General features: G+C 44.1%; 1 long non-coding RNA gene across 1 annotated transcript in view; it reads right to left on the reverse strand.

Annotated features, from left to right (window-relative positions):
* The window catches only part of LOC138854408 (uncharacterized), a 398,169-nt gene extending 381,480 nt beyond the window's left edge, over positions 1 to 16,689 (reverse strand). Inside the window, exon 1 of the long non-coding RNA XR_011393608.1 lies at positions 16,276 to 16,689. This is a non-coding gene — a long non-coding RNA (uncharacterized lncRNA). The remainder of the gene's footprint in view (positions 1 to 16,275) is intronic.
* Between the last annotated feature and the right edge of the window lie 5,426 nt (positions 16,690 to 22,115).

The raw sequence follows: 22,115 nt of genomic DNA on the forward strand, positions 1-22,115 counted from the left end.
ACTAAGATCATACAACGCTGTCTGGGGATCACAGCTCCTGTAGTTTGGTCGCAAACCAGTCCTTTTGGCTTATAGCCTCAATAGTAAGGCTGCTTGTGCTAGCAGCACCAAGTCTAAAGCAATCATTACCTGTCAAGTTCTCTTGAATATATGGTAATGATGTAGCCCCATTATAACTGGTTATAAATGACCATAATTTTTAAAGGGGTGGACCGGTAAGCCAGCGGAAGGCCTCGGTCAGATGACCAAAAGCTCCAAAGGCGGGTCATCATCTGACTAAGACCCGCGTCAGGAAACATTTGTCCTGTTTCCTGACGAACCTTACCTAACCTAACCGATGTAGCCCCAGCCTAGCCTGGTGCGTGAGCTGGTTTTATGAAGGAATGATTTTTCTTTGCTCATTATTAAAGTAACCAAGATGGAGGCATACAGGTTACTTACTAACCTCGATAACAACTTTGCCTCCGTATTAAAGAATACCTAGGTCATTATTACATCTTTTTACTGCAACTAGAAAAAATATTTGCTGTTTTCACTAGGCCAATGTTTTCATCTTTTGTTGGTAGGAAAGCAGTTATGAGTATGGCAAGTGACGTGTATATTTGTGTCGTCATCGCTCTGTAGTCAACAGCAGATGGCAACTATTAAAAAATTATTAATTTCAAGGTAGTTAATTTTTAATTGGCGGATGCAACGTCATCTTCTAGCTTAACATTTACGAAATTTTAGCATCGTCAGCAAATTTAGTGATGTGTGTGCCTAGTCAATGGTCCAAGTCGGAGCGAAACGTCGTAACAAGTTTCTTTCTATGGGCGGGTTATTTATGTATTGTTGCAGTCACGGTGTTGTGCATTTTTATTCTTTGTATCGCAACCTGGTTAACCGAAAAAAAAGAAGAGAAACTATGGGAAATGATTAATGCATAAAAGCTTATCCCGGGTCGACCATAAGAACCACGTCACACTGACCGAAAAAAAAAATGATGTCAAAGTGTTCCTCATAAATGTGGCTGTTAAAAAAAAAAAAAAAAAAAAAAAAAAAAACACACTGAAATGGCCAAAGTGACATTGTTCCGGCGAAATGGATATTGTCCAGGCCAAAATAACACGATGCTGGCACAGTGCAGTCCAGTCCCTCCACTCCCCGCTCCCCTTCCCCCCCCCAAAAAAATAGGGGCTATTTCACCCGTAAAATATATTTCACACTTTTGATATTCCCAGAGATAACAGAAATTACACAAAACAGAATTATATTGTAGGCAACTGAATTGTTCCAGCTTTTGTCCACGACTTCGTATTTTCCTTAGTGACAATTCCTTCCAAAAATATTTTTCATATTAATATTGATATTATTATTCATATTATTTACATTTATCGTCAATTATATATCTGTATTACTTGTATTTATATTACCATAATTAATTATTTGCATTATTTTAATTATTTTCAGTAGTAGTAGTAGCAACAGTATTATAATCACGACTAAGCGCTAAACCCACTAATAAGAAATAAGAGTCATACAATTACATTCGAAGGTAACTAATGCCTTGAATCAAGAGCCCTTCACAGATATCAAGGCACCTTCCTCGAAGGTAAAACTTTAATAAAAGAACTTCGTACTGACTAGTGCAGTCTTCATTTACTACCAACGGCACGAGGCTTCACAGAAATCTCACCATGCCTTCTTTAACGGCACTACGCTTCTGAAAATGGGTGCCAGCTGGCATGAGTGGCACTGCTCTCCCGAAAATGGCCCTATGAAAGCCAAAAACGACATTGTAGCAAGGTTCTCCTGGCAGTGAGTAGTCCGTAATGGGACCGGCGCCTTTGTCCGCCCTCACGACGGCACCGACAACACACGTCTTCGCTTAGGATAACGGAAGCTGTTGTTGACGGAGAGGGGATCCAGTGACCCAGACACGAGGCCAACACTGCTGTGTCAGGGGGATTTGAGGCTACGTCAAGGCTGTATTACGGCTACATCAGGACTACCTAAAAGGTACGTTAAGGCTACGTCAAGATTACTTCAGGGATACGTCATGATTGCCTCAGGGATACGCCATAATTACTTCCGGGATATGCCATGATTACTTCCGGGATACGTCATGATTACTTCAGGGATACGTCATGATTACTTCAGGGATACGTCATGATTACTTCAGGAATAGGTCATGGCTACATAACGTATACGTCAGTTGTACGTCAAAGCTGTATCAAGACTACATCAGGACTACGTCAAGGAAACGTCAAGGTTACGTTAGAGCTACGTCAAGAGTGCGTCAAGATTGCGTTAGGGCTACCTCAGGGATACTTTATGGTTACATTAAGAATCTGTCTGGACAATTTTGGAGTGACTTTAGCACAGCGTCGGGGCTATGTTAATGTGACGTCAGTGCTAGATTAGCGTTACTTTAGGGCTACTTTAGACCTACGTCAAAATGCGTCGAGGCAGGAGGGAAGAAGTAAACAGAGATGAGGTGGGAGGGAATTATGGAGAAGTTTGGGAGTGAGGGAGGGGTGAGAAGGGAAGGGACATGAGGGAGGGTAGTGAGGAAGGAGGGGTGAGGAGGGAGGAGTGACAAGGGAGAGGGTGAGAAGGGAAGGGGTGAGAAGGAAATAGGTGAGAAGTGAGAGGGGTGAGGTGGGAGAGATGCAAGGATGGTACCGAATAATCAATATCTTTCTGATAAGAATGCATAGTTGATGCTAAATTCCTATTACCTTGTGAAGACCATTAGTGGTCGACTGGGGGGTAAGACCATTAGTGGTCGACTGGGGGTAAGACCATTAGTGGTCGACTGGGGTCAAGACCATTAGTGGTCGACTGGGGTCAAGACCATTAATGATCGAGTAATCAGCTGATAAGAACGTTAAGTAACGTCACAGTCTGGCACTAAGCGTTACACACCTGCAAATTATAACGTTGGCTGCGTCTTTTCAGTCAACTCTCTGCCAGACGCATCAACACCCGGTGTTTGGAATTTATTAAATATACGTTTTAATAGATTTAATTAACTTAAACTAATTTATGCCAAGTAAATTTTACCTAACTGAAGATAAAGAAAGAGTAACTGAGGATAAATAGGAAGCGTGGAGAAATTGACGTTGAATAAACAAAAAAAAAATTGATGCTGGGCGTTACGTCTAAAAAAAGTGACATAGGAAAATGAGATTGCATTGATGGGAGAGGCTAGCCAGGCCGTCACAGGACCTGTGTAGGCCTGTGACGGCCTATATAGGGCTAAGTTTAGTGGCTCGGTTGGCAACGCACTCAACTTACATACCAGTGTCCGTGGTTCGAACCCCGGCACAGGTGGAAACACTGGGCATGTTTCTTTACTCCTGCTACCCCAGTTCACTTAGCATCCAGTAGGTACCTGTGTGTTAGTCGGCTGGTATGGGTGGCATCCTGGGGGGGGGCTAGAATACCTAGATAGACCTGGGACTGAAATGATCCGAGGCGGATAACAGCTCTTGTTAGCCAGTAATAATAATATTCGTGAAAAAATAGAACCTGTAGAGACCATGAAGTTTCATAAAAACAAATAGGTTCAAGTACTACTAAGTTAAGTAAAAGGACACAAGTGCAACTAATGTGACATTTATTGTGGCAACGTTTCGCTCTCCAAGAGCTTTATCAAGTAATGGCTTGATAAAGCTCTTGGAGAGCGAAACGTTGCCACAATAAATGTCACATTAGTTGCACTTGTGTCCTTTTACTTTACATATTGTCGGTAATTCTACCAACTTTATTACAATACTACTAAGTTCTAACTGCTCAGGGAAATTATCTGAACTTTATCATAATCTGACAGGTTCAGTTTGAAGGCAATTTTTATTATTATTATTATTATGGGGAGACGCTAAACCCGTAGGGGTTATATAGCGCCTGTGGAACGGGGGCTGGAAGGCATTCAGGCTTATTTCGGGTAATTGGAACACAGATCCAATTCCCTAGATCAAGTTCCCCTCACCAGCATCAAGGAGCCTCCCTTGAGGTGTGTCTGTTGCTGAGATTATTTATTCAAATGTTTATACAAATGTTTATATCTCCTGTTCCCTCTTCTCTCTCACTTTTCCCATTCTCTTAGATTTATCTGTCTCGCTAATTCCTCCTCCCCCATTTCCCCTATTTTTACTTCTCCCCGATTCTTTCCTCTTGCCCTAATTTCCCATTTATTCCCGATTTTCTTTTATTTATCTATCTTTTTCCGACACTTATTATTCCTCCTCTTCTCCCCTCTCTTCCTCCTTCATTTAGCCTCATATCTTCCCTCGTTAATTCATTTATTTATTCTCCTTGATCTTATATTTCCTTATTCCCATTTCTGGCCTTTTTCCTCCTCGTATGATCAGGTTATTACTTCACCAGGCAGCAGTGTAGCCAGAATCATCACCTGATGCAGCAGTGTAGCCAGAATCATCACCTGATGTAGCAGTGTAGCCAGAATCATCACCTGATGCAGCAGTGTAGCCAGAATCATCACCTGATGCAGCAGTGTAGCCAGAATCATCACCTGATGTAGCAGTGTAGCCAGAATCATCACCTGATGCAGCAGTGTAGCCAGAACCGACTGAGGCAGTAGTGTAGCCAGAACCGACTGAGGCAGTAGTGTAGCCAGAACCGACTGAGGCAGTAGTGTAACCAGAACCGACTGAGGCAGTAGTGTAGCCAGATCCGACTGGGGCAGTAGTGTATCCAGAACCATCACCTGATGCAGCATTGTAGCCAGAATCATCACCTGATGCAGCATTGTAGCCAGAATCATCACCTGATGCAGCAGTGTAGCCAGAACCGACTGAGGCAGTAGTGTAGCCAGAACCGACTGAGGCAGTAGTGTAGCCAGAACCGACTGAGGCAGTAGTGTAGCCAGAACCGACTGAGGCAGTAGTGTAGCCAGAATCATCACCTGATGCAGCATTGTAGCCAGAACCATCACCTGATGCAGCAGTGTAGCCAGAACCGACTGAGGCAGTAGTGTAGCCAGAACCGACTGAGGCAGTAGTGTAGCCAGAACCGACTGAGGCAGTAGTGTAGCCAGAACCGACTGAGGCAGTAGCGTAGCCAGAACCATCACCTGATACATCAGTGTAGCCAGAACAATCAGGTTAGAAAGCAGTGTAGCCGGAACTATTACATCAGGCAAAAGTGTAGTTTGAACAGAACCAACAGGTGTAGCATCAGTCTATTAAGAAGGTATACAATACCGACACTGCTAACAATGACATGTTCAACACTTGGGTATCTTGACTGCTGATACACGTCGCCTGCATGTATCAGTAATACTAGTAAATATAACACTGGCATTAGCAGTTTTGACGTGATCAGTCACCCTGGGTGGGAGGTGGTCAGTCCCTTAAGCCTCAACTGGTAAACTTCTTTCTTCCACTGAGACCTCAATATACCACCTAGTTTTTGCCCTACTTGTCTATTCTATGATTCACTTCATCTTTCTAAGACCCATGTGGCAACATGTCCACTCTCAAATACCTGAATATATACACTTCCTCCAGTCTGATATAAAATCTTTTATTACTATCCATCTTTATTGCTCTCAACAGTATTGTATTGTCTATGTTCAATTTTATCGTCCTTTAACATACCTCCCTCCACCCTTTGCAACTTTTCTTCAGAATCTCCCAGTTGAACGTGCCATCTGAAATACAGCAATTACAATAACTCCTATTTTGTATCAGATTCATTGCCTTTTAATACTACACTTCTCTCAGCATCCTGGCATTAAATTCCTTCACATATCCACGTATGTGATTAAAAAAAACATCGGAACATAATAGTTTGCTCTCTAGGGTACACTGGGAAAAAGTTCTCCTTTCTCTCTCCCACATATCCTGACCTGAGCCCCACTCTTTTTAATAACCTGCTCCCTATTCCTTACATCTGCAAACTCTGCAATATTGCTCCCATATCCATGGAAAACTACAAACTGCTATTAAAGAACTCTTCCAATGGACAAAGGAAAATAGTATGACGTTCAATTGTGATAAATTCCAATTGCTTAGATAAGGATACAGTAAAGAACTGAAAAAACACAGGCTACAAAACGCAGGCAGCCCACTTCATAGAACAAATGAACCATGTAAAATAACCTTGAGAATAATAATGCCAGAAGAAGCATAATAAAGAGAACACAATAAGGCAAATACATAAAAGTCTAGTCAAATGCATTGGTGAATAGTGAGAACTTTTAAAACGAGAGAAGTCCTGTCACAATGCCTTGCAGGACTGTGTTGAAAACATTACAAAGGTCCGTTAGTACACACACACAAGGTATGATAAAGCTCATGGAGCAGGAAGAGTGACCTAGTAGCGACCAGTGAAGAGGGGGGCCAGGAGCTGTGAATCGACCCATACAACCACAACTAGGTGAGTACAATTGAGTACACACACACACGGCAGGTGGAGAGCAAGACAAATGACAGGCTGAGAATATTCCAAGCAAAATTGAAACAGAACTAAAAGGCGGGGGAAATGAAGTCACATATGAGAAAAATAAACGAGAGAAAATGTTAGAGACTCAATTATCAGGACCAGTATAAGAAAAAACACAGCAAAAAATGTAACAAACTACTAAAACTTGATAACAACGCTCAATATTTTCTGGACTGGGATACAAAAAGAAGAAAGAGCGAAGCAGGGCAGTGATAATTTACTGATTTCTTAAATCTGGAAGTGAACTGAAATAAGAAAGGCAGGCAAAAAGAGAACAGGGAAATATGAGGAACTGTTGACACATCTGTGCCAGATGGAATTTCATCTGGACGGTGAAATTCCATCACGGCTCAAATTGGACGGTGAAAATAATTATGGCAACATAACTATTGTAAGCAAGATCACTAAAATAGAAAGCAGTCTTGAAAAACAGAAGGGGATATGCAAGTGCCTTGCAGAACCAGCATACAGATGAGTAGACAGCTGGTTAAACCAGCAAGGAGAGAAGGACACGAGATCCGCCTTCACAATATTGTGTGTGTAAAATAGACACTTTTGAGCATGCTCAGTTCAGGACAATGTTCAAAGAAACGTTTCGGCAAAAGTGCCTTTTTTAGGTTTAATCGTGTTTTAACACCTCTGTGACCGCTCCTTCAAGAGAATCAGTGACAAAAACAATTTAGAAATCCTTTCCTCACCAACACTGCTGCTACATGGCAGTCCTACAGTGTCCATCCCACTCACTGCTAATGTAAACTATGTCCTACTTTCTCTCTCTACCTTCACTTTTGTTCCCTTGATTCTCTCACAGCTATTTTTTTATCCCCCCTTGCCCCATCCATCATCACCCTCTTGCTCAAACTCTCACCTTTATTTCTTTTCTCACCGGATTCATATCTCTCATTTCTTCCCTCTTACCTCTCACTTCTCTTCCCTATTACCCATGTTCCAAACCCTCTCTTCCTTCCAACTCAATTTCCCGAACGAACGAACGAACAAGTTCAGGTAAGATCCCAATGGGATGAGCGGGGAAGACGGGACAGACGAAGAATAGCGAAGGAGAGGAGTGTTCCTAGTTGTAGAAATAGAGCCAGGGCTTAACCCAGCAGCTGAGACGATCGTGGGATAGAGCTGGAGAGAACAGGACTTGGCTGAGAATGTGGACGACGTGGGTAAGCTGTGCAGGCTTCATCATGGTGGTTGATCTGTAGATCTGGTCGGCGACTGGTTGCTGGAGATCGGCGGGAAGCGGAGTGGAGAGGGAGGCATGCTTCAATATGATTGGTTAAGTATGCAAAGAGGAGAGAGGATCAGCGTTGATTGGTGGATAACACTCTTCATATCTGCGTTTTGTTAGTTTTTCGTTCCTGTCGTAGAGTCATTTTGAAGTCTTTTGAAAGCAGGTTTTGATAAACTAAGTTTGAGTAGACTTTTGTTGTCTTTTTCCAAGTCTGCAATTAGGGCAGTTTCAGTGTGGGGATCGCATCCAGGAGCAACAGTGTACTTGATACTACCATGGTGCATGGAATAGATGACCTGAGGTGCATATAGCGACGGGGTGTGAGGGTTATATGTATAGAAGGTGAGGGGTTCAGTTGGTCTAAATATTGTTTCCTCTTCCATTTCTTCAGGTCTTCGAGTATCTTGAGGTGGCTTTTCAGGAGGAAGTGTCTTAGCTTTCTTGGCTTTTGGTGGTTGAGTTGGAGATGAAGCAGGTGGTTCGTTAGTAGCAGTAGCAGAGGTGGAAGACTCAGGTGATTGGTCCACAGCGGTATTGATGTTGGAAGTCGCTGATTGGTTGTTCCTTGGAGATGGAATTTCAGGTGTTGTGATGTTGCCTAATTCTTTGGTGAGCTTGATGATGTCGTCAGATGGTGGAGAGTCCGGGAAAGTAAAGTTTGGCATGTTGTTCAATCGGAAGAGCTCGTTAATAACAGTGTTGAAGGAGCCTGGTAACGCCATATTATGCATGTGTGCATATAGCATACAGTAATGAATTTTCGTAGGTTCATAAGCTGATGGAGTTGTGGTAAAGGGTTGGGTAGCTTTTAAAAGTTTTGTTGTGTCGGCCTGGAGTTTGGTGATGGCAGCATAAGTAGGTGACTTGGAAGGTGTCTTCTTCTGTTCTGCTTCTTGGCTTTTTTTCAGAATTTCACGACGAGTGGGGCACTTTGCAGCGAGAGTATGGTGATTGCTTTTGCAGTTGAGACACTTAAGTGGGGCAGTAGAAGTATAAGTCTTGGAATCGTGGCCTTCAGACCCGCAGGTAGAGCAGAACTTTTTGTCTTTAGTGGGGCAGTCTTTTGTAGAGTGTAGGTAAGAGTAGCAACTCCAGTACCGAGTAATATGATGGTACCGCTCAGCTTCAATATGACTGGAGTTAATGAAGTAATAGTATATGGCCAGGCCTTCAGCCACAGCTGGGCAGCCATTGTCACATCAGTATAAGTGATTTTCAACATGGAGGAGGCAGTAGGAATCTTGGTGATGCTTTCAACTGTAGCCCGGGGATTTTGTTCTTCTATGGAGGTCTTTAGGTCTTCAACAGGTTGTATAGTAATCAGTTTGTCAAGTCTCTTCAAGAAGACAGTCCTCTTAGCTCGTAAGGCAGGAGAGGACATGACTTTGAAGTGGACAAAGCGGAGGTGGTCAGTAGTTTTTCAGCTTCAACATAGTTTTCACAGATAATAATGAAGGCTTCGTGGAGTGAGAGGATGGTATTAATCTTGACCTGTAGACCCCTGATTACCACAGCAAGGGCAAGCTTGGTGGAGTCATTGATCGTACCACTGGATGGTTTTATCTTGACTCTGTTGGAGAAGCTCATCTTGGGACGCTCCCCATCCATTTAAATACCTCTCCCTCCAGCTCCCATCTCTCACTTCACCTCATGTCACCCCTAGATCGCTATTCCCCTGTCCATCCTTACTCCATGCACTGAATGACTGAACATCCACTCAGTGAAGCCGCAAACAGCCCTCCCTCTAAACTCGTGCCTAGGAAAGGGAGAAGCTTACGAGGGCATTTCGGTCCTACCTGTACCATTTACAGATCACATAAGTGACGTAAATAGTCCAAGTCGGACCTGTATGCTTCTCTCTCCTATGTGTGGGTTATTTGTGTATTATACCAGTCATGGTATTGTGCCTTCTTTATCCCTAGTACTTTCACTCAACTCACACCAAAACACCCAGCTCACTCACCAAGACTACAAAACATCTATTGTCCTTTCTCCCACCCCCCGTAACCTCCAATTCTCATCTGTTCTTGCTGTCACCTAATTCGCCCCCTTCAGTCTTTCTCCACTTTTCCCTAATTCATACCCCAGCACATCCACGAGTCAAACAAGAGTCTCAACCATGAGAGACCCACTCCACCACCTGTAGCTTATCTTCCGCTGAAACAGGAACTCCCGCCCCCCACATCACAGAACAGACTCAGTGCAATAATATAAGACGTACGTAACTCGTGGAGGGTGATTGAGAGGTCAGACTCTGGGACGGTGATGAGAGATAAAATTACAAACAAAGCAGTCAAGGAAGAGTGATCAAGCATGAGGAATCAAATAAAAGCGGTCGCACAAGAATGGTCATACAGGAATGGCCGTCCCACATGAGAGGTCAAATAAGTAGCGGAGACAGTGCCTTACATCATAGTTATCACACTGATGAGACTCTGACGATATCTGATACTCATTATTTTTATATTCAAGGGAAACGCTAAAACCACAGGGGTCATACAGCACCCTGGGGAATGAGAAGTAATCATCTTTAATACGAGGGGAGGAGCGCTCTAATCCCTTCGATCGAGAGCCTCTCAGCAGAATCAATACCACCTTGCTATAACTAACCTGACCTACATTTCAAGTTAGCACAGTACCGAGCATAAAGCCAGAGGTGAACATCAAATAACCTCCGTAGTCAACGCGAGTCTGGCAAATCTATTATTAAATTTGACGAACCAAAGCATGAAGTCCTTCACAACACTGTTATACGACATATACTAGGTCCATCTTGGAGTAAGCAGCACCAGTATGGAACCCACACTTTGTTGTTGGCGGAAGTCCACACTGGGAGGTCGGTGGAAGCAATTAAGGGCCACAGGAGAATGGCTTCTTATAGAGCCTTGGTTGACAGACTTATGTCTGATTTTGTAGATGTTGGTAATTTAACGATTCAAGATGTTGACCGCCAGGAGGCGGGAAGCAACCAAATTGGGGGTTGGGAAGGGCATCATGGAATTGAAATCTCCCACATGTATATTCCAACAGTACAAACACTAAAACAGCACCTACTTACTACAATAGACCCTAGTACATACGCAAACACATGCCAGAAACTACAGAACATGATACACTTTGTTACACGTTGTGTGGGGAAGATGCGGGAGGGTTTTGGGGATATTAGTATTAATGTATCTGATGTTTTAAATGTTTTTAATGAGGGAAGTGTCCTTAGTGGAGAGTGTCTTATAGCTGTACAGAGTATATTAGATGAGATGGCACATGTTATGTTGACGTATGTGTCTAAGGGAGAAGGCGATGCTGCTCGCAGAGGTAATGCCCCCCATTATAACAATAGGGGTGGTAGAAGAGCCCAAAGAAGACAATTGTATAGAGACATCCAGAAGCTATACAACAAAGATAGAACTAAATGTGCGAAGATGGTACTTGATGGAAGATGGCGGAGCTTAGGCGCCCCAGAACAACAAAATGTAAGTAAGGAACAACTACAGGAGTTTTGGTTGAATTTGTTTGCTAGACCATCGGAAGAAAATAGAAGATCGGTGGAAAATGTGGTGAAAGAGCAGCTATGGCAATTGCAGTTACCTATTGATGTGGAAGAGTTTAAAAGAGCAGTAGCCGCGTCCAACGGTAGTTCTGCACCAGGTCCTGATGGATGGATGCCTAAAGATCTAAAAATGTTTCCGGAGCAGTTCTGGGTTGACTTGTTTAACATCTGGTTGTATGCTGGATACCTGCCTAAGGTATTCAGGAAGGCTAGAGCTGTGTTGCTGCCGAAGGTTGATCAACCTGAAAATCCTGGAGAGTATAGACCAATTACTATAACAAGCATTATTGTTAGGGTATTCCATAAGATTCTAGCGGCAAGATGCGTTCAGTGGGTTCCACTCCACATGACGCAGAAAGCTTTCCTGCCCACAGATGGCCTGGCTCAGAATGTAATGTTGTTGGATGCGGTAATTAGCGAAAGCAAAAATCGATGTAAACCTCTATATGCAATATTCATAGATGTCAAGAAAGCCTATGATTCGGTTATCCATTCGTCGGTGAGAAGAGCACTTCAGATCCATAATGTACCTACTTTGGTAATTAATTATATCATGTCGACGTACTATGATGCGTCAACTGAAGTTATTGGTAAAGAAGGAAAAGTGTGTAGGGGTGTAAAACAGGGGGATCCTCTGTCTTGTATTCTCTTTAATATAGTAATGAATGAAGCGCTGTTGGCCTTAGACAAACATGTTGGACGGCCAATGAGTGGTGCCGAGCATAAGGTGTCTGCCTTAGCTTTTGCAGACGATGTAGTGTTATTAGCCGAGTCCGAGCAAGGCCTCAATGCACAATTGCAGCTATTTTTGAAATACTTGGAGGCGTCAGGTCTAGAGATAAATCCGCAAAAATGTGCCACATTGAAGAGCCAAACAGTTCCAAAGGCAAAGAAGTGGTACGTAGATACGACGCATAAAACGAAAATCCATGGAGCGCAAGTTCGGTCCTTGCAACCAACAGCCGTGTATAAATATCTAGGAATGCATTTTTCTTCAGCCGGAAGGGGAAAGCCAGATATACAAAAGTTGCGTGAGAAACTTCGAGCGCTGGATGAGGCGCCCCTCAAACCTCAACAGCGGTTATATTTATTGAATAAACACCTGATTCCGGGCATCATACATACTATGGTGCTTGGTGGCGTCTGTCAGAATACCTTGAAGACGTCGGACAAACTAATTAGGCAAAATGTAAGAAAATGGCTGAAATTTCCTAAAGACACATAATTAGGCGTGTTCTATGCTCCAGCAGCTGCTGGGGGTTTGGGATGTATTTGTTTATCAACAAGAGTTCCTATATTGCGAAGAAACAGGTTGGATGCATTTCACAACTCTGAGGATAGCACTATACGGAATTTGGCGTTGCACCCGAACACCCTGAAAGCATTGAGGTTCGTAGGCAAAAGTAGAGTGAGGGATGTGGTTGTAACAACGAGAAAGCATGAGCTAAAGGAATGGACAAAAGCCTTGTTGGGTTCGTTGGATGGAACAGGACTAAAGGAACATCATTTAGTCCCCGCAAGTACATCATTGGATGACCAATGGAACAAGCCTATTAAAAGGGGCCACTTATGTTGATGCATTGAAGATCAAGCATAATTTAATGCCAACTAAGACTAGACGAGCAAGAGGACGAAGACAGAACAATACAACCTGTGATGGTTGTGACCAACGAGAGTCCTTGTGACACCTCTCCAGGTTTGCCCGCAGCTTCATGGACAACGGGTCCGACGACATGATATCGTGGATGCTATTTCTTCAGACTGCATGCAAAAGAAGCATGCTGTAGCCAAGGAGCCGCATATTCCAACAGCCCTTGGCACGCTTAAGCCGGATCTCTTAATTTGTGATGTGGAAAACAAAATGGCTTACGTGCTCGACGTTAAAATAGCGAATGACTGCCATTTCAACTATGGCAGATCAGTATCGACGGGAAGGCTGAGTACTACGACACCGGGCAGATTAGAACCTGGACAGCCCGGTGGGCGACCCAGCAGCTACATTTATTCAACGAACATCGGAACGACGCTGTGGAGCCATCTACAATCAACATACAACCTATTGACCCACAAGATGTTGTCCTCGGAGCAGTGATAATTACCTGGAGGGGAGTTATGTCCCCAGAAACGTACAGGATACTCAAAGAACTTCATTTACCAGCCTCGAAGATTGAGTTGTACGTAGTTAAGGCCCTGGAAGGCTCCATTGCGCAGTGGAGAATGCATAACCAGTGGGGTGGCCTTAGGGTGCCCTAACATCAAGCAGGGAATTCTTGGAAAAGACTAAGGAGCGAGAAGAGACCAAGCGGCAAGCCGTCCGGCAGGTTGATTATTTTAAACCTGCAAATTACAACAACGGCGAAGAGGACAAAAAAAAAAAATAGCCTGCAAAGTTGAAAAAAAGGAGTAAAGAGGCGCAACTAGACAAGTTCCGGAGGTTAGGGGTATGAGCTGTGAGAGATTTGAGGACTCAACCTGAATATGTACATGTCGTGTCGAATAGGTAAAACTTGCGATTTTGGCTTAAATAGCAACGCTCTTCTTGCCGAATAATGCAAGCGAAAATTTGCGTATCCAATAATTTCGCAAAAATCATTCTGAACTTAACGAAAAAAAATATATTTCATTGTGTTATTAAATTATTGTAAACTTATCTAAAATACGTTTAGTTGGAATAGGCTAAATTAAATTGCGGTTGTTATAATAAAATAAGGTAAGTTTTCTTAGGTACTTTTGGTACATAATTATTAAGTTTTATATTAACATAAATTAAAATATATCTTTAAACGTACAAGAGGAAAATTTTAGAAAGGACAATTTTAAATGAGTTCTTGCTAATTTACCAGTTTTACCAATTCAGTACGACATGTATATATATTATATATATATATATATATAAGGACATAGGGACTAGGAATGACATAACGATATACAAAAAAAAATAGATTAACTTAATGTGTCCAGAGACAGACTATTGAAAGACGGGAAACAGGTACACTAGGGCACACCTGGAGAGAGAGAAAAAAAAAGAGTTACATGGCTGCAAAGAAATAGATTTTTTTCTTCAGAGTGGTCAGAAAATGGAATGGGAGAGGTAGGACAGTTTTAAGAAGAGGCATGATAGCGATCAAGCATCCATCTCTGACCGCGGGTTCAATCCCGGCCGGGGTATGGTTTGATCCATTAGTGTACTGACCCACTGAGCACTGCAAACAAAGATAGGTGAGTAGGTGAGTGAACACACACACACACACACACACACACACACACACACACACACACACGTACGTACGTACGTTCCCAACCTTTACTAGGTTACACAAGCGAGAAGATAAACAGCGAACACCAGTTGGACGTCCGCTTGGTCATGGTCCAGTGGACGAGACACAGCTTTGTGTGTGTGTGTGTGTGTGTGTGTGTGTGTGTGTGTGTGTGTGTGTGTGTGTGTGTGTGTTCACGTGCGTGTACGTGTGTGTACGTGTATCTACATGTATGTGTGTGCTTGCAAAACTGCGCAAATCTTTGAATATGTGTACCTGCGTGCGCTTGCGTATGCGCGCTTGCTCCACGTTATCAGAACTGAAGTTAGTGGTACTAATTAAAATACGTAGGTCAGTTTCCCCTCATGTGTTTAGACAAACATCAAATTTACCATTCCGTTTAAAAATTTTTTCGTTCCGTGGATAGAGAAGAGAAACTGCTAGGTATAGTAATATAAATAATTTTGGGGGGATTAACACTAGGACAAGGGAAACTGAAGAGTGCTTTCACCTGGGTGGTGACCCGGTGCTTTCACCTGGGTGGTGACCCGGTGCTTTCACCAGGGTGGTGACCCGGTGCTTTCACCTGGGTGGTGGCCCGGTGCTGTCACCCGAGTGACGACCCGGTGCTGTCACCTGGGTGACGACCCGGTGCTGTCACCTGATTAACGACTCGGTGCTGTCACCTGAGTGACGATCCGGTGCTTTCACCTGGGTGACTATCCGGTGCTTTCACCCGGGTGACGACCCGGTGCTGTCACCCGGGTGACGACCCGGTGCTGTCACCCGGGTGACGACCCGGTGCTGTCACCCGGGTGACGACCCGGTGCTGTCACCCGGGTGACGACCCGGTGCTGTCACCCGGGTGACGACCCGGTGCTGTCACCCGGGTGACGACCCGGTGCTGTCACCCGGGTGACGACCCGGTGCTGTCACCCGAGTGACGACCCGGTGCTGTCACCCGAGTGACGACCCGGTGCTGTCACCCGAGTGACGACCCGGTGCTGTCACCCGAGTGACGACCCGGTGCTGTCACCCGAGTGACGACCCGGTGCTGTCACCCGGGTGACGACCCGGTGCTGTCACCCGAGTGACGACCCGGTGCTGTCACCCGGGTGACGACCCGGTGCTGTCACCCGAGTGACGACCCGGTGCTGTCACCCGAGTGACGACCCGGTGCTGTCACCCGAGTGACGACCCGGTGCTGTCACCCGAGTGACGACCCGGTGCTGTCACCCGAGTGACGACCCGGTGCTGTCACCCGAGTGACGACCCGGTGCTGTCACCCGAGTGACGACCCGGTGCTGTCACCCGAGTGACGACCCGGTGCTGTCACCCGAGTGACGACCCGGTGCTGTCACCCGAGTGACGACCCGGTGCTGTCACCCGAGTGACGACCCGGTGCTGTCATCCGGGTGACGACCCGGTGCTGTCACCCGAGTGACGACCCGGTGCTGTCACCCGAGTGACGACCCGGTGCTGTCACCCGAGTGACGACCCGGTGCTGTCACCCGAGTGACGACCCGGTGCTGTCACCCGAGTGACGACCCGGTGCTGTCACCCGAGTGACGACCCGGTGCTTTCACCTGGGTGATCACTCGCCTCTCTCGCCAACCACGAAAACAGATCAAAACACGCAAGGAATAACTGAATAACAAACACAAAAGCAACTCACGAATAAAACGCACAACACGAATGAATACTCAGGGACAGAGTTAAAACGCCTGAGTGAGAAGGAAACAACAGTGCTATTGTTAAAGTGTACATGAAGCACTTACCTTGACACAACTTGCGGTGTCTGCGCCTCTTCACTCACCACAGTTGACACTACGTCAACTCATTCTCTGGTACTTCTCGCCTTAATAGCAATAGCGATGATAAATAGCCACAGTTTTATACTCTTTCAAGAAAATGTCAGACAACACAAATTACACTTCCTTACGTCACCTGCTAAACCTGCTGAATCATTTAAATCGGAGAATCTACAAGATTCTTACACCTCACACTGACGTTTGTCACTTAAGAATTGTTTAGGAATACACACTCAATATGAAATTGCAATAAGCTACTAATTTCTACTTCTTTCCCGGAGTACAACACAAGTTACAGCACACACTACAACACAAACACTACAACACACACACACTACACCAGACAGTGACTACCAGCCACACAACACACTGGCCGTGTACCTCGCCGAGCGTCAGATGGCTGTACCACTTGCTCAATTGAACGGAATTTATGGTCTAATATTGAAGCTCGACTCTTATTTCTCACATAATAAGAGACACATATATATATAAAGATAAAATATACGCCTTCAAATGTCTTAGAAATATAAACTTAATACTTACAGCTAAGAAAACAACACATCAGGTAGTGTGAAACTGTGAGTCAATAAAATTTTCTGAACGAAGGAATATGAAATGCAGTCATTAACTATATTGTTTAGTTAGTGGAGTAATGGATGCACAATATTTAAAGCAGATTTTTTTTTTTTTTTAATTTTTCACAGGGTTTGACAAGGTTAAATTAAGGATCCCTAACTTTATTGACAAGCTATTGACAAGTTAAAGATAGATTTCTATATACAAATTAATCCTTACGGGTTTGTATATATTCTGATGGGGAAAGGAAGGTATATCTCTATTTATTGAAGTATGTAAGTGCCAGTTTGAAATTTTATCTCAACTCTTCAACTGTCCTTGACTGGTAACTCATACGAAGTAAGAAAATTTCAATTTCTCAAGAAAATCTTAAATAACTGTTAAGAAACTCAAGTAAAGTATAAGTGAGATTGTCTTTGTGGTGTGTAGGAGAAAATATGCCAGTGTTATTGAACCGGGAAAATTTAAGTTTTCATGCTATATGCGAATGCCACATCTGATCGGCTTCAAACCTTGATTTTCGATCAGTTGAGAACATAATTTCAGTGAATCTTTAAACTTTAAGTGATGTTGATAGCTAAAACTTGCATCTTCTCATTCACTTTAAACTATCAGAATTGGTAGAAAGCTTGAACTGGTTTGCTGTATGGGTGTCAATTTCTCATGTTTAGTAAATAAACTGAGATACTAGTTTCCTTGGGCTAACTTTGGGAAGATTTCAGTGCCGATTTAATGTAAACTGCATTTTTTTTTATATTTTATTTAAAAACTTTACAGCTTGATATTAAATAAAGATATAAAATGGGTACAGTAGGATCCTCAATCCTACAGAACATACACTAACCAATTATTAACAACACATTGTAATTGACATAAAAGAGGTTACCCATATACACTCACAAAATTTTCTATATAACATACTATGATAAACAATATAAACTATAACTATATAAACTATATAAAATATAAACTATATACAACTTTCAGATTTGTATAGTTAACATAGTATGACTGACATATGACAAAGGTTGACAACCTTCACAGGAGATAATCAGAGTAATAACCTACATCACAATCTCAGTTAAACAATTACATGCTCTTCCCAAAATTAACCCCTTATACTAAATAAATATTAACAAATATTACTAAATATTACTACAGCCTCTTCCAACGCCTGAGCACATTATATAAAATCAGAGACTAAACCATACTGTCCCATTACAAACTTATTAACGAGGCATTACAATTTATGGAAGTCATTAGCGTTCCATCTCGCAGCAACTGGATGAGCACATTATATAATGCTAAAATAAAGACAGTACACTCTCTAAAAACCCACAACACTCAACACAAACATAATTTAATAACCTCTCATTGCGATACAATTATCGCACATGAAATATGCCCAATAAAGGCTATAAACGCACACTCTACATAAGCCCTAAAGCTCTTCACGGTCTTAAAACTATAATCTTGACACCATTCACACTTAATACATGAAGAAGGTCATGACGACCCTGACACATCAAACACAGAATTCTCCATTCGGTACTACGTAATTACTTGATATCACCTTTGCTTTCTGTGCCCACTTGCATGCTACATACACGTATGCCACTCATCTACACCTTCATATACCCACATGCACCTTACTCTCACCCCTCCCCAGGAGGCGACCCCGCAGTGTCCCCCTGAAAACCCCCTTCCCGTATGTAATCCCCAACCCCCCCCCCCTTACTCACTCAGCCCAAGTCGTAGATTGATGAGAAACCCTAACGTTAACATTCTATACCCTTCCGAAAAATCCTTCTCCCATCTCCTCCCATACAGTTCTCTATTACGTACGATAAACCGTTACCGCTAGTACCCGCCTCCGCACCTCACAATTCCCCCTCCCCCTCATCACCCACGATATATATATATATAATCCACTATTATATAATCCAAAGCTCTTATAACACTCTCATCGAACCCTCCCACATCTAGGCTTAGTGCACGCAGAACCGACACCCCTCGGCCCCCCATCCCCTGTACTACCCTACTTAACCAATACCTAACACCCTCCAGTCCCCCACAAAAGTATACTGCATGGAACGCCGTCTCATCCTCCCCACAGATTCCACACCTTCCGCCCACAATTACCCCTCTGGTTCTTAAAACCTCCCCCGACGGTAGTATGCCATGCAAAAAACGATACATTACCTCCCTTACCCTAGGCTTTAACTTCAACTTGCTAAACCTATACCAAATACTCTTCCATGCGTACATGGGGAACAATCCCTCAACTGGTACAACAATCCTGTCTACAAGCAGCTTACACAAAACCCCTACTCGAATTTTCCTAGGTTCTCTAACCAACATCAAAGCCCTCAAAATAGTTTCACATTCCCTCAACTCCACACCACCATACAACTTACCCAACCTATCATATACTTTTCCCAGCTGCCCTCCACTCACACCTTCGCGCAAAACCTCCCATTTAAGAAACACACATTTAATCCTTCTCAGATCCATCAACCCCAACCCACCCTGGCGCACAGGTAACATTACAACCTCTCTCCTCAGCCAATCGCACCTTGAACCCCACAAAAAGTTAAACACTCGTCTCAGAATTCCCACAATCGCCGTCCCTGTTAATGGGAACACGGCTGCTACGTGCCAAACCTTACTATACAATAATACATTTATAACAATCACTCGTTGCACGAGAGTCAGATGATGAGGTCGCAATGCACCCAGACGCCCCTGAATCCTTTCCATTAATCTATTCGAGTTTTCCTCTCGAGCAGCGTCCAAATCATCCTTATAGGTGATACCACAAATTTTTAAAGACACCGTTTGTTTTCTCACAACGTTACATCTCCCCCTCCCCCTTCCACCCAATCACCCAACCCCATGATCATTGACTTCTCTCTATTTACCTGCATCCCTGTTGCATTTCCGAACTGTTGCACAACATCATCCAAAACACCCAATGCCATCCCCTCCCGAACCAGGACTGTTGTATCGTCTACGTATCCTATTATTCCCGGCCACACATTCCCGACCCCCCCCCCCCCATACCTCCACTCGTGTCACATACACAACGTTCAACCATTCTATAGAAGGGGTCCTGAATGCACGCAAACATTTGTGACATGGGACACCCCTGCCTTAGTCCCCTACCCATTACTATCTCCTCCCCCAAGCATCCATTAATCTGTACCCTCATCTTGGCTCCATTGTACAACGTGGTTACCCAATTAACTATTTCTTCCCCATAACCCTGCCTCCTAAGTATAGCTCCCAATGCTCCTCTTTCCACCCTGTCATAGGCCCCCTGCCAGTCTAAAGCCAACAACGCCGCCCTCCCTCCCCCCCTTTTGACTCCACAAAACTTCTCAGTATTCCATGACCCTCAATCATCGACCTTCCAGGCAAACCATACTGCGTTTTCGAAACCACTCTCCCTACCACACATTTGAACCGATTACCCAAGACTTTAGCGAAACACTTATAATCAGCACATAAAAGAGATATGGCACGGTACTCCTTGAGGGTGTGCTGCCCCTTACCCTTCTGAACCAACACTACAACTGCTGTTGCTTGCTTGTCCCCCATCACACCCTTCTCCTTCATCTGATTAAATAACCTACCCATGAAACCCCTTATCACCTCCCAATGTTGGAGATAAAATTCAGCCAGGAGACCGTCTATTCCCGGTGCTTTGCCTTTCCTCATTCCCCTTAAAGCCAACTCTATTTCCTCCTCTGTTATTACCCCCCCTAAAGCCTTTCTATCACTATTCCCTAAATTACATGTCACATACTCACACACCTTCTCTAAATCCACATTTCCCACCTTCCCACTTGTCCAATACCCTTCATACCATTTATCCGCATACGCACACATTCCTTTTGTAGTTAGTATCTCCTGACCCATTCTATAACCCCCCGCCATCTCGTGTACCTCTAACCTCGGAATAGCTGTAACCTGCTGTCTTTGTTTTTGACGTCGCAACACACACGCCGATGGTTTGTCACCCCAAAGCACCTCCTCTACCCCTGCCTGCACCCTTACCGCTTGAAACCTCTCATTTTGTAACTCCCTCAGTCTCCCCTTGACCTCGACAATTTCATCCATAGGATAGTTGCCCCCCACAGCCCCCTTCCCATAACAGCCCCTTAACCTGTCCTCCAGATAATTTGAAAGCCCATATTTAAAATCATTTATACGTTTGCCCACCCCCACATAATATTTCCTAATCCTTTCCTTGGCAACACAATCCCACCATTGTACGACATCTTCCACTCCCTGTGCCTCCTCGCTAAGCTCCTTCCATAGGACAGAAAATCCCTCTAACCCCTCCTCATCATTCAATGCACTTATATTTAATTTCCAGTAACTCCTGTATATTTCTGCAAGCTCCTCCCACCCAACCTCCACCAACACTGCTCTATGATCTGACCATGCTACTTCAACAGTTTTGAAAGCTCTCACTACAACCCCGTGAGAAAGATACACTCTATCTAACCTCGCTGCATACCCTCTCCTAACAAATGTATGCTCTGTCTCCCACGCCCCCCCCCCTCGAATGCGTCTCTTAACCTAATATCCCTCAATAAATCTTGTAGGGCCACCGACACATAACCTGCCCCTTTCGGTTCCACATCAGCCCTCCTAATGACGCAGTTCCAATCACCTCCTACTATTGCCACCTCCGGTAATGCACGGAAAAAAAACACAAGGTCCTCGCACACAAACTCCTGCTTCACCTGTACGTTATTCTCTGCAGGCGCATATACGCTAATAAAAGCCACACGTTTCCCCATCCACAAACCATCTACGCGCAACACCCTTCCCCCTCCCCCCCCCCTCACTTCTCTGCAAAACAAACGGGCTCGCCTCCCTAATTAATATACCCACCCCCCCTTTCAAACGGGCAGATGGCAGGGTTACCACCTGAAACCCCTCCATCTCCAACACCCTACCCTCCTTAAAATTGTGCTCCTGTATGAACACAACATCCACTCTAAATTTATTCAGAAACATTCGAAACCATTCTCTCTTTACACTATTACACAAACCATTAACGTTTACTGTCATACACCGGAGGCCTATTAAAGTTTCCACCCCTGCCTCCTCTCTTCACTCTTCCGATGGCCACCAGAACGTGTGGGACCACTTGTCACCTGCACACTTCCCTCTCTCCCCCCCCCGTCGTTCGGTGCCTCCGGTCATGGCCACCACTA

The sequence above is a fragment of the Cherax quadricarinatus genome, chromosome 58 (assembly GCF_038502225.1).
Source record: "Cherax quadricarinatus isolate ZL_2023a chromosome 58, ASM3850222v1, whole genome shotgun sequence".
NCBI classification, from domain to species: Eukaryota; Metazoa; Arthropoda; class Malacostraca; order Decapoda; family Parastacidae; genus Cherax; species Cherax quadricarinatus.